The sequence below is a fragment of the Panicum virgatum genome, chromosome 2K (genome assembly GCF_016808335.1).
Source record: "Panicum virgatum strain AP13 chromosome 2K, P.virgatum_v5, whole genome shotgun sequence".
Taxonomy (NCBI): domain Eukaryota; kingdom Viridiplantae; phylum Streptophyta; class Magnoliopsida; order Poales; family Poaceae; genus Panicum; species Panicum virgatum.
In genome coordinates this window covers 27,647,312-27,658,386 of record NC_053137.1, presented here as the reverse complement: position 1 = coordinate 27,658,386, position 11,075 = coordinate 27,647,312, and the positions used below count along the sequence as shown (strand labels likewise).

General features: G+C 54.1%; 1 long non-coding RNA gene across 1 annotated transcript; it reads left to right on the top strand.

The window, feature by feature from the left end:
• The first annotated feature begins 3,158 nt into the window (after nucleotides 1-3,158).
• Nucleotides 3,159-5,313, top strand: LOC120672933. The gene is made up of 2 exons (XR_005674421.1): nucleotides 3,159-4,098; nucleotides 4,992-5,313. It is a non-coding gene; the product is annotated as an uncharacterized LOC120672933 (long non-coding RNA).
• Nucleotides 5,314-11,075: the final 5,762 nt, after the last annotated feature.

Genomic DNA, 11,075 nt, shown 5'->3' with positions numbered 1-11,075 from the left:
CTCCTCCTGACGGGCGGCATCAATGAGCGCCTGCTGCACCTGATCGCCACGGTGAAAGAGCTCCTCCTCGCGCGCCTGGAGATCATGCTCCCATGCTACCCAGCGGGAGACTTCCTCACCGGACAGATCCCCGATCGACTGGAGGACGCACATGTCACAGACCGCGGCTTCCATCACCGTGATGACCTGCGCCAGGGTCGGGGGAGATGGCACTATCACCTCTTGACGCAGTGCCTCCCCCGACATGCCCTCCTCGGTGGGACGAAGCGGGGCCTTTGGAGCAGGCTGGGCTGTGGAAGTCCCTACCCCGATGGCGAGGGCCAGACCCTCGGTGACACCCTTTGGCGAGGGCGCTGCCTCCTTGGGCCCGGTAGCAGAGGTGTGGGGGCTCGACGCGCCCATATTGGCCATCTCTGTGATGACCGTGGCAGGTGGCAGAATGAGAAGTGCGGCCAGTGTCGCCTCCCCTCTCACTGGCGGACTCGCCCCGGTGGGCAGCGAGCGCCACGCCGGCCGTAGAGCCACCAGAAGTGCTCCTACACGGTGACTCCCATCAGACTTTGTCCGGCAAAAATGAGAAAAGGTCAAGCAGCCGTAGATCTTACCTGGCACCTGTCAAAGGTCTCCGCCACCACCGTGGAGAGAGGACCAGTCGGTGCTTTGGGGCAGGCGCCTGCCTTGAGGCACCGGTAGTAGAAGAAGAATCCCCGCAGGCGCAGTCCGCTCCGTCGGCGGGGGAGATGGAGATGCCGATGTAGAATCCACCAGGATTGGGGAGACCGAGCATGGGCGGTTGGTCCCCCGGCGGCTCGGCTCCGGCGCGTCTGCCTCCGCACCGGGAAGGACACTCCCTCCGGGCACGTGGCCACCACCATCTCCGCCAAGAGGGGGAGGCGGCGGCAGGTGGGCCAGCCCCCCTCATCCATCACCGACTAAAGGCAGAGCACCCCCTTGGGGAGGAAGCCACCGCGGGATCCTTCTTGTCCATCGCCACCTCCAGCCACTGCGCCACTGTCGGGGCGTCAGGGCTGAACTCTGAGCCGCGCCCCAACCGGCTCACGTCATTATCGCCGGCGTAGAACCACGCCGGGTACGGACTGGCCGGCAAAGAAGCCAAGTAGCGATGGAAGAGATCGGTGGCCACCATGGTTGACGTGAGGCCAAGCTACCGGAGCGAGTCAATTCGCCCCAGCACCAACGACCACGCCACCCCTAGCACCGGGGCCTCGGTCCACCAGGAATTGTCTGTTGGTGGCCCCTTAGGAAGATGCAGGAGCGGCAAGGGGTTGTCCACCTCAACGTACAACTAGTGCCACTCCTAGTTCTCCCACTTGTCCCGCCGAGCAATGGGAAGGAAGCTCGAGGCACCCCTCCTGAAGAAAATTCCGCCAACGGTGCGGGGCTGGGGAGCGGCCCCAGGACCGGGGGAGAGAGACCCCGACCAGCTGATGGTGAAGAACTGTCGGAACAGCTCCACCGACGGCTGCACCCCCATGAACATCTTGCAGGCGTGCGCGAATAGTGCCAGCGTGAGGACAGCATTGGGGGCGAGGTTCACCAGGTGGCTGGCGAACTCCTCGAGAGCCGCCATCATGAACGGCAAGAATGGTGGAGCCATTCCCACCGCCAGAAATGCGAGGAAGGTCACCACCTCCCGAGCATTATGGGGGGCAGGGAAATCTCTGCCCTGGCGGACCACGGTGCCCGCCGGCACCATCTTCCGAGCCACTTCCACATCATCACCGCTGACAACGGATGGCACGAAGTCAAGGATGCGGGGGCTGCTCGCCTACGGACCTCTGCGAGTCATGGCGGAAGTGGGAGAAGAAGAGAAAAGCTAGGAGGAAGGAGGAGTACGAGAGCTTGAAGAAGGCAGGGAGCGTAACGGCCAACAGCGCCCCTCTCCCCACTTATATACTTATGGGGGGAGAGGGGGAAAGTAGGGCGACAAGGGGATCGCCCGCGGCGACGCCTCATATCCCTCAACAAATCGGGCACGATACCCCACGATGTCGACGTGGGGAAGTGGCCGCGACATTAATGGCGGCAGATGTGTGTGCCCCCGCCACCGACCCTTCTCCCGGGTCGACGATGGGCCTGGGGGCTACTATCAGCGTAGTGGGATCGGGGGGCCCACTCCCCAGGAAAAGTGCACAGGACGACGCCAACTGCCCGTCCGCTCCCACAGGAGTCCAAGCGGGCTAGGCGGGTCCCTCGAGCGGACCCTATGCCGGTCCGGGCTGAACCAGGGCTCGGACCGCTTACGGAAGCTCGGGAAGGTCCTTTTCCATCTCGACGAAGACACCCGCCCGGTAGAAAATGTTTTACCATGCAGGTGATCCTAAAGGTTACTGCACCGCGCCACCGTAACCTGATTTGGCGGCAACATCCGAGGAGAGCTCCACCGTGCGTTCCGCCCTCCGTCCAGTCCAATTGAGGTATGTGCACTGCAGCTGCAATGGTGCTCGGTGCCATCTGCTAGCCACAAGTGCAGAACACTTGTGCTTGCTAATTTATTGTCGGCAACACATCCATGCTGGGAGGGAGGACGAGGGAGTAGGGGAGTCGCCGGCGGCCACGCGCCAGAGCCGAGCTCGCCGCCTTCCATGGAGGAATAGGGAGCAGCGGAGGCTGCGGGCCGGAGCACAGGCAAGCCGGAGGAGGAGGCAGATGGGGGCGCTGCCGCCCGCCGCCTCGGCCCGCATCGTGCCTCCTCCACAGGAGGTGGAACGTGCCACGCTAGGCTCCGCCGCCGGCCCTCGCAGACCACTGCTGCCAATGCCGTCCCGTGCCCCGTTCCACTTCCGCCGCTAGCGCTCGCCAAGACCGGCATGACCAAGCTGGATGTGGAGCATCAGGGAGATGTACGAGGGAAGAAAAGGAAAAAAATAAACTTGATGTGTGGGCCCTACCTTTGGTAGCTGGTATATAGTAGAGATTTACAGGATGGATGAGTGCAGAAGAATGTGATATAGAGGAAAAAATCTCGATGATCATAACAGTATATTTTTTTTTTGAGGATGGATATAGAAGAAGTTGAGTGTGAACAGCCTACCTAGGCAAGGCACACCATGGCACGCCCAAGCAAAAGCTTGTCTCCGATAACATTCGTGGCGGAGGAAGCGCCTGCGCAGCCCGGCCACGTCGCCCGAAAATCGATGGGCCGTACGATGTCCGTCGTGCGGTCTGCGGCTACTGTGATTTCCGCCGCTCGGCTGAAGCCGTCTCGCCCCCCACGCAGCTGCCTACCTGGCTTCTTCGCCGACGTGTCCCAGCGCCGTGCCATGCCTTTCCGCTGCTATGCCGCCGCCGCTGCGTCCCTCTTTGCGGCGTCCGCTCGCTTCCCCGCCGACGCGTGCGCCGCCTTCCGAATGCCGCGTGGCCCACCGTCCCGAGCCTCCTCGCTTCCCCCCGCGTCACGGCGCCGCCGCGGCCCTGCCAGTCACACCGCCGCAGCCCAGCCCTCCATCCGCGCCCCCGCCGGCCCTCCATCCCGCCCCACCTCTGCCGCCTAGCGCCGCCGCCGGCCGTTCCGGTCTTCCACGCATTAGCAACCCAGCCAGCCGCACCACCGCGGGACGGCCCTCCATCCGAGCCGCCGCTGTCCAGTGATCCGGTCCCATCATCCCCGCCGCTGCCGCTGCGTGCTGCGGATAGGAGGCCCTCGCCCCATCCGCTCCGTCACATCTCGCTCCCTTCTCCTCGTGACTTCGCCGTCACCACATTTGATGGATCCATTCATAGATCCCTGGGTCCCAGGTCCCTGAAAATGAGGCATTACCATCTCCCTAGTATTGGGAAATTTGGTTGATGTACGGTTCAATTTTTTTAGTCTGTAGTCCGTTTTGATGTAGAGTGGTTCGATTCGGTGATTGCAAGTGCTTAATTTGATGATAAGAAAGCTGATTCAGCTGCAACAGTTGCTGCCCCTGAAGAGCAATCTACAAGCACCCTTGGCCTTCCTGTTGTAGCATCTGGCTGCGCACGATGCTGAGTTGCTGAAGACACCATTGAGGACCTTCCTGAAATCAGAATACATTGAGTTTCTGCTTTCAGCTTACCTACTATCGCAGGGCGATCAATCGTCAGTGGTGCATGGTCAGTTAATCTTGATTCTTTGGTGTTGTGCTTCCTATTCACATTGAAAAAAAGCATACATAGATATTTGAACACATCTAAGTAAGTTGCAGTTTGATCACCTAGGTTCAGAATCATGGATACATCTTTTTTAAAACTCTTCAGTCCAATATGCAGGGTTCAATGCTCTGTATTACGTTGGTATTGCCTCTCAAATCATGGAATCAAGAAAGAAATATGATTAATCGTCCTACATACTGCCCTTTTTCATGGTAGTTAGCACTACACCGGCTTACTTCTCCAAGAGATGCATTGACAGTTTGCTGAATATTGAAACAAGCCTAGATATTGGACAATGCAGATATCTGCAAAATTTACATCAACTACTATATATTCTGCTAACCTTGGTATCGTTTTTGCAGGTTGTTCTTTACCTGATAGATAGATGCCTAAAATATCTTTTGCAATGGTTGTTTATTTGCTACTATTGAGTTCATGTTTCTTTGTTGAATGCTGATTGTGTGAACCTGACTGACTGATATCTGAATAGCTTGAATGTAGAATGAATAATTGTTTTGCTACTCAAAGTCCAGAACTATCAACTTCCCTACTTTCATCTAGCTATCCACAATTTGTTTGCATGTACGATTTGCTTTTTTTCAATCAAAGTTGATTTAGTAAGTAGCCACACAAGAAGAAATAATATCTAAAGGTATTCTCTTGTTGACCCTATCCCAGCACACACAGAGTTAAAAGTCTTAAATGTACCTATATGTTTCCTGCTCTACACAGATCAAACAGTTTCCTGCACCTCTACGCATACCATCTTCAATGAGAATTACATGTTTATATATATGTATGTCAGTGTTCATTATCTGCATTAGTAATTTGAGTATGTCCTTTTGTTCTCACAGGTTCTACAGAATCACTACTGAATCACTGAAGACTCAAGAAGTACCTTTGTCATCCTCCTCTATGTTGCTCGCTCAAATGCTATCTAAATGTATGTTCTGATAGTTCTGTATAAAACAGGAACCACTACGCGCGCATGGGCGCACGCCAATCACTAGTAAAACTAGAAAACCTCGCGGCTTTGCAGCCGCGAGTGGCCAGTGGATGTACCTGTGGTAGGGTTTTTTTTTCATGTGTGATTGTATAAATATTTTTATAAACAAATTGTAGAAACACTTTGAGTTTTGAGCAACTTTTTTATCAATCACTTTTTTTATTTGAAGACGTTCCTGTGTTCGAATTATAGGTTCAATGGGTGATTTACCATAGAAATTTGGATTTTTAAATTTGCCGTCATGTGGTTGTTGAAGATGTATATATTTCGTAAACCTGCAATCTGCACTCGCCGCCACCTCCGCGCTCTGGAGTCGTAGCTTTAGCTTGGTTTCACTCGTAGCTTTTTGATTTGCTTGCTGTGCCTTGCTTGTTCATCTGCAGGCCTTCTACCAGGAGATCGGCATCTGCGCGCTAACGTCGTTGCCGCGCATGCGGCCACAGTTCATAATTGTAGCTATGAACTGTGCGGACTGCATATTTAAACAAATTGGACTGTGGTAGCATTGCAGCTGCGATTCTGAAATGAACTTTTTATCCGACAATTCAAGTTTCAGGCTTGCAAAAACCCGTTTAATTAGCAATTTGAGAATTGTAAACACTCCTTCCAAAAATGCAAATGCTATGACTGGTGTATATGATTGTTCCCTCTTATTTCATATACTTAGTGTTGCAAAAAAAATGTAAGACATGCCAATAATGTTCTTCATCTAAATAAAATGGACAATTAATGTAAGCTTCTATGGCATAGTATGTATTGAACACAATTTATGGCTATGTAAGGAATCAATGTAACAATGCATCAAAACTTTGGTGATAGTCATATAAAAGTCTTCGTGAGGTCTTATGAGAGAATTATATTTTCTGAACAGATGATTGAAATATAGGCATAGAAGCCAAGGCTGTACATGAGTATGCACTGCTTGCTCCTGCTGGCTGCCGCCCACTCCGAGCAACGCTTCCGCTGGCGCTTGGAGCTTCTCGCTGTCACCTGTGAGCTGGCATGCCGCACTGGCAAGATGGCGAGCTGGTGTTGGAGGCTGGCCCTCGGTGCGGCGGCTCCCGAGCAAGGAGCAGCTCGCAGTGGACCCAATAGGGATATGGACCACTGTACCTGAAGAGAAGAAATCACTACGACTAATCAGAAGGAATTTTCAATCGCTAATCACTGGCATATATGGTGAATTGCAACTCTTCACCAATTGGTCGCACAGGTTGCAGATCAACCAGTACAAGCAATGATGCAGTTTGTTATGTTAACCTTGCAAATTAAGAGAGATTGGTGGGAGCCGAGAACTGAGCTATGTTCAGAGATTTAGGGAAGCAAACACCAAAATCTGTAGGAGCAAAATAAAATGTACTTTATGTAGGAACTGAAATGTATTATCTATATAAAAGGAATATAGATTGTATACCAAATCCTCTAGAATGGTGACTGAAAAAGATTAAAAAAATAGAGTATAATAGTACTTATTACTTGTAGAAACTAAGCCCTAAGACATCTTTGAGCTTGTAATATCTCTATGTAAATACACATGATTCTTTATTGGAATTTCCCTTTGTGGACCCATAAGTGGGTTCTCAACTTTTCATCTTCTGTTGGCTTTATGAAATCAATGCTTTGTTATTGATAAATGAAGATATCATAAGCACAATAAGATAAAACAATTCACTAATTTAGAGGAGCACAAATGGCCTTACAAATTAACTCCTATACTCTACTCCACATATAGGAAATATCAAATCAAGAGAATGTACTATGAATCAGTGAGTCTGACAAAGCTATCTTGCAAACCTATCAAAAAGTTCAGTGCTTCCGATTTGTAACCAATCTTATACCTATAGCATCAGTGGATTAGCTGGAGTTCAGTTCCCATGATTCATTGTCGTCCAATTCATGGAATCCAGAAAGAAGCTAGGTGCAAGTGTTAGAACACAGATGGAGGAAGAAGGAAACCAACCTAGGGATGCTTGGCTGGAGCAGCCGACTGTCAAGGGCGGGCGGCGCTTGCATGAGCGCGTATCAGTGTGCTCCACGCAGCGACCTCGGCGCAGCATCGATAGGGCTGACGGCGGCGGGTCTCCTCGCATGGCCTCGTCTGAGTGAGAAAGTCCACAGACCTCATCACGCGACGGCAACGGGTTCAGACGCCTGTTTCCCCTTGCAGGATGGCGAGCGAGAGGCCTTGTGCTGCCACATCGTCGGTAATATCGGACCCGCGGCATGCTGCCTCGCTATCCGCACCGTGCGGCTATCTTTCCTCTTGCCAGCATTGCATCGAACACATGGTGGGCGTCGACGCGTCGTCGAACTGAAAGTCGAAATTTGGTTGGACGTCGCCCGTGCTGCTGCACCCTACCCCTGGCCGTGGGTCGCTGTCCTCCGCCAACGGCCTTCGCGCTTGCCTTTCCTTCCGCGGATCCAGCCCCCGACTGTAAGGATCACCGGGGTGTCCGACCCTAGAGGGGGAGGGGGTGAATAGGGTCGCTAATCGCTTTTTGTCCTAGGGCTTAAACTACTTGCGTAAGATAAACCTAACACGTCCTACACATGCTAGTTATGACTAAGGTTTATCTATGCTACTCTTTACTTACCCCTAAAAACTTGCAACCTATAGCCAATCCTAATCAAACTAACTAGGAAAGTAAAGGCATGCAAGATAGAGTAAATGCGGAAGCATAATACGATAAGTAAAGAGGTAAGTGCAAGAGGGATGCAAACTCCCGAGTAGACACGGTCATGTAATGTGGTTCGGCACAAACGCCTACGTCCACGGGACACCGAGGCTCTTCCGATCACGTCTTGCACTACGCCACCAAGGCGATGCTGGCAAGCAAAGGCAAGTGTCCACAAGACACTAAGTCTCGTGCATCGCCACCGTCTCTCTCGGTCACCCGGCCGAAATCCACTACGGAGCTTCTCCACCAAGGAGGGGGCCTCCTCTTCCCCCGCACAAAGTGTCGTTGCCACTCCACACCAAGACAGAGGGTCACACGACGGATCACAAGTTGCTTGCCACAGCAAGGCTTCTCTCAAGGGAGCTCTCGCAAGAACTAATCCCTATTACAAGCACTAAGCACTCTTACAAGTGTGCTTAAGCCTATATGATGTATAATGAAGCTCTAGGATGGTTGGAAATGATCTTTTACTCTTGTATGCTTGTATGGTCTCCAGCAACCTCAATTGACCCGGCCTTAGGGGTATATATAGGCAGCCCAAGCAAATATAGCCATTGGAGAAAAGCTGCCAGAAAAACACTTAACGCCGGTTAATCTGACGTACCTCCAAAGCCATCACCGGTTCAACCGGTGTATGTAAACTGCCCACTTGAAAACTAGCCGTTGTAATCAACCGGTGTATCGTCGGTTTAACCGATGTATCGTCAGTTTAACCGGTGAGTGTAACTTCTTAACGTTCCAAGAAAAATCACCTCTCTGGACAACTGAACCGTTGAGATTGACCGGTGCATCATCGGTTCAACCGGTGTATGTATTTTCCTCGGTCTTCATCTGTCAATGCACCGACGTATGCAATTTCTTTAGCGTCGGTTAATCCGGTGTAAAACCCTAGCCTGCAGACCTTCTCTGTGATTGCACCGGTGAGTTTATTTTGCCCTACGTCGGTTTAACCGATGATAGCAAAATGCCTCAATCCTTGTCCCTTGGACCGAAGAGCTTTCAGGGCACTGCCTATCTTCTCTTTGTCATCACTTGAACCTAAAAGCCTGGGAAAGTTCATCTTAACAATCATATTAGTCCAAGTGTTGTGTGTGTCATCAATCGCCAACACATTATATTGAAATATGGCATGAGAGGCCATTTTCGCTACACCGACCTCAGCTGCCCATCCTCAGCCTGCGTCGCCACACCCTGCCCTCGTCCGCGCACCCCCGGCGTGGGGAGAAGGGAGGAGCGACAGTCGGCATGGGGAGAGCCGTTGCTGCTGCCGCCTCCCGTTGTTCAACATCTTCACCTGTCCCATCACCTCCGCTAGCGTGGCCCTCTACCCGAATCTCTATGAGCCGCGCGGGCAGAGAGCCAGGCGCAGCGCGAGGTCGTCCATGCGACGCCGTCCCCGCAGGTCGTCCACGCTGCGCCGTCTCAGGTGCTCCGCTGCCGCTGCCTCGGCTTCGGCACGGCGCGAATCTGCTCTTGCCTCGAACGCATTGGGGCTGGACGGCGGCGGATCGGAGCCGGACGGCGGTGGATGGGCTCCAAGCTCCGGCGGCGCGGCGCGGGTCCTCCCTGCTCTTCCTCCCCCCTCCTTCTTCACCAGCATTTCTAGAGCTTGCCGGCCTCCCTCCGCGGCGCGGTCGCGGCGGCGAGCTGCAGCGGCGAGCTTCACCCTTTCACGCGCGGCGGTGTGGATCTGCGGCGGCACCGGGCCTTCCCCTCTTTCCCTCCCTCCCCCATTCCCCTGCGGACGGAGCTCGGGCGGTGCGGGTCGGGTGGCGGCGGCGAGCGGCGTCCAGCGGCGGGTGGTGGCGGTGTGCAGGCTGCGCGCGGCCGCTGCCCCTTTTTCTGCGGGCGCGAGGAGGCTCGGGCCGGCGGCTAGCAGGGGGTGCCCTCGGCCAGTGGCCGCGAGGAGCGGGCCGTGGGGTGGCTGTTGATCGCCAGATCGACGGCCACGATTTTTTTCGATGATGTGGCACGAGGTGGTGCCCTGTTTTGGTGCGCAAATCGTATTTAGAGATATCTCAACCAGCTCCCTCCCACTTCTTCGCACCACAGCAAGACCATCATCCTCCGCCCAAAAAGAAAAGGGTTAATTGGATCCATGCCATTACAATTTTCCGAGTTCTCTGATCTACCATTACAATTCACATATTCCGAACAATGCCATTACAATTCTTCTCTTCTCTGAGGCATGCCATTTTATACGTATTTGATGCCCTCAGACCCACCTGTTGACTATCGTATTTTCGTATCGCTTGAAATGCCCCTGCTACCAACTAACTAATGTGTGGGACCCACATGCCATCTTCTTCCTCCCTCAACTCCTCTCTGCCCCTCCCCTTCACTAACGCCGGTGACTCCTCCCCTTCCCTCCCATCTGCGGCGGCGTGACGCAGCCGTGCGAGCGGCGCAGAGGTGCAGCACAGCGGCGCTGGCCCCGCCCCTACCTCCGTGGTCGCTGCCGCTGCAGACTTGGGAGTCCCGCGCACTCTGGCCCGACAGGGAGGAGGGAGACTGGGAACAGGGGTGGAGGCGTGGCACAGCGGCGCCGGCTCGGCCTCGAAGGGGCTGCGCGCGCGCGGACCAGGTGCGGAGGCGTGGTCGCCGCCGGTGGATGCGGGGCCCGAGGGGAAGATTGCCAGGGGAACTCCGTGCTGGAGAACGTCGCCTCCGGGCGGCCGATGCTGGCGTGGCCCGTGATGGCGGAGCAGGCCGCAAATGCGAAGCACGTGGAGGAAATCCTCGGCGCCGGCGTCCGCGCGGGGGTGAAGGCCGGCGCGGGCCTCGCAGGCGCGGCGCGGAACGCGGCCAAGTGGCGCGCGCGCGGAGCAGTGGCGGCGGCGCGGCACGACGGAGCTGGGGTAGCGCGCACGCGTCACATCGTCAAACGTGCGGAGCAGGGTGCCGGCGCGTTTGGTCCACGACGGTGCGATCACGGAGCAGGGGAGGCACAGAGGTGTGGCATGATGACGAGCAGAGGAGAGGAGGGGAGAAAAAAGGTAAGAGGAAGGGGATGACAGGTGGGGCCGGCTTTATGTGAGTGGGGAGAGAATCAACAGGGGCATTTTGGTCTATACGGTAATATGGACACTTGCACGTGGGTCCGAGGACATCAAATACGTATAAAATGGCATGCCTCATAGAAGAGAAGAATTGTAATGACATCGTTCGGAATAGGTGAATTGTAATGACAGATCGGAGAATTCGAAAAATTGTAATGTCATGGATCCAATTAACCCAAAACAAAAATAGAGACC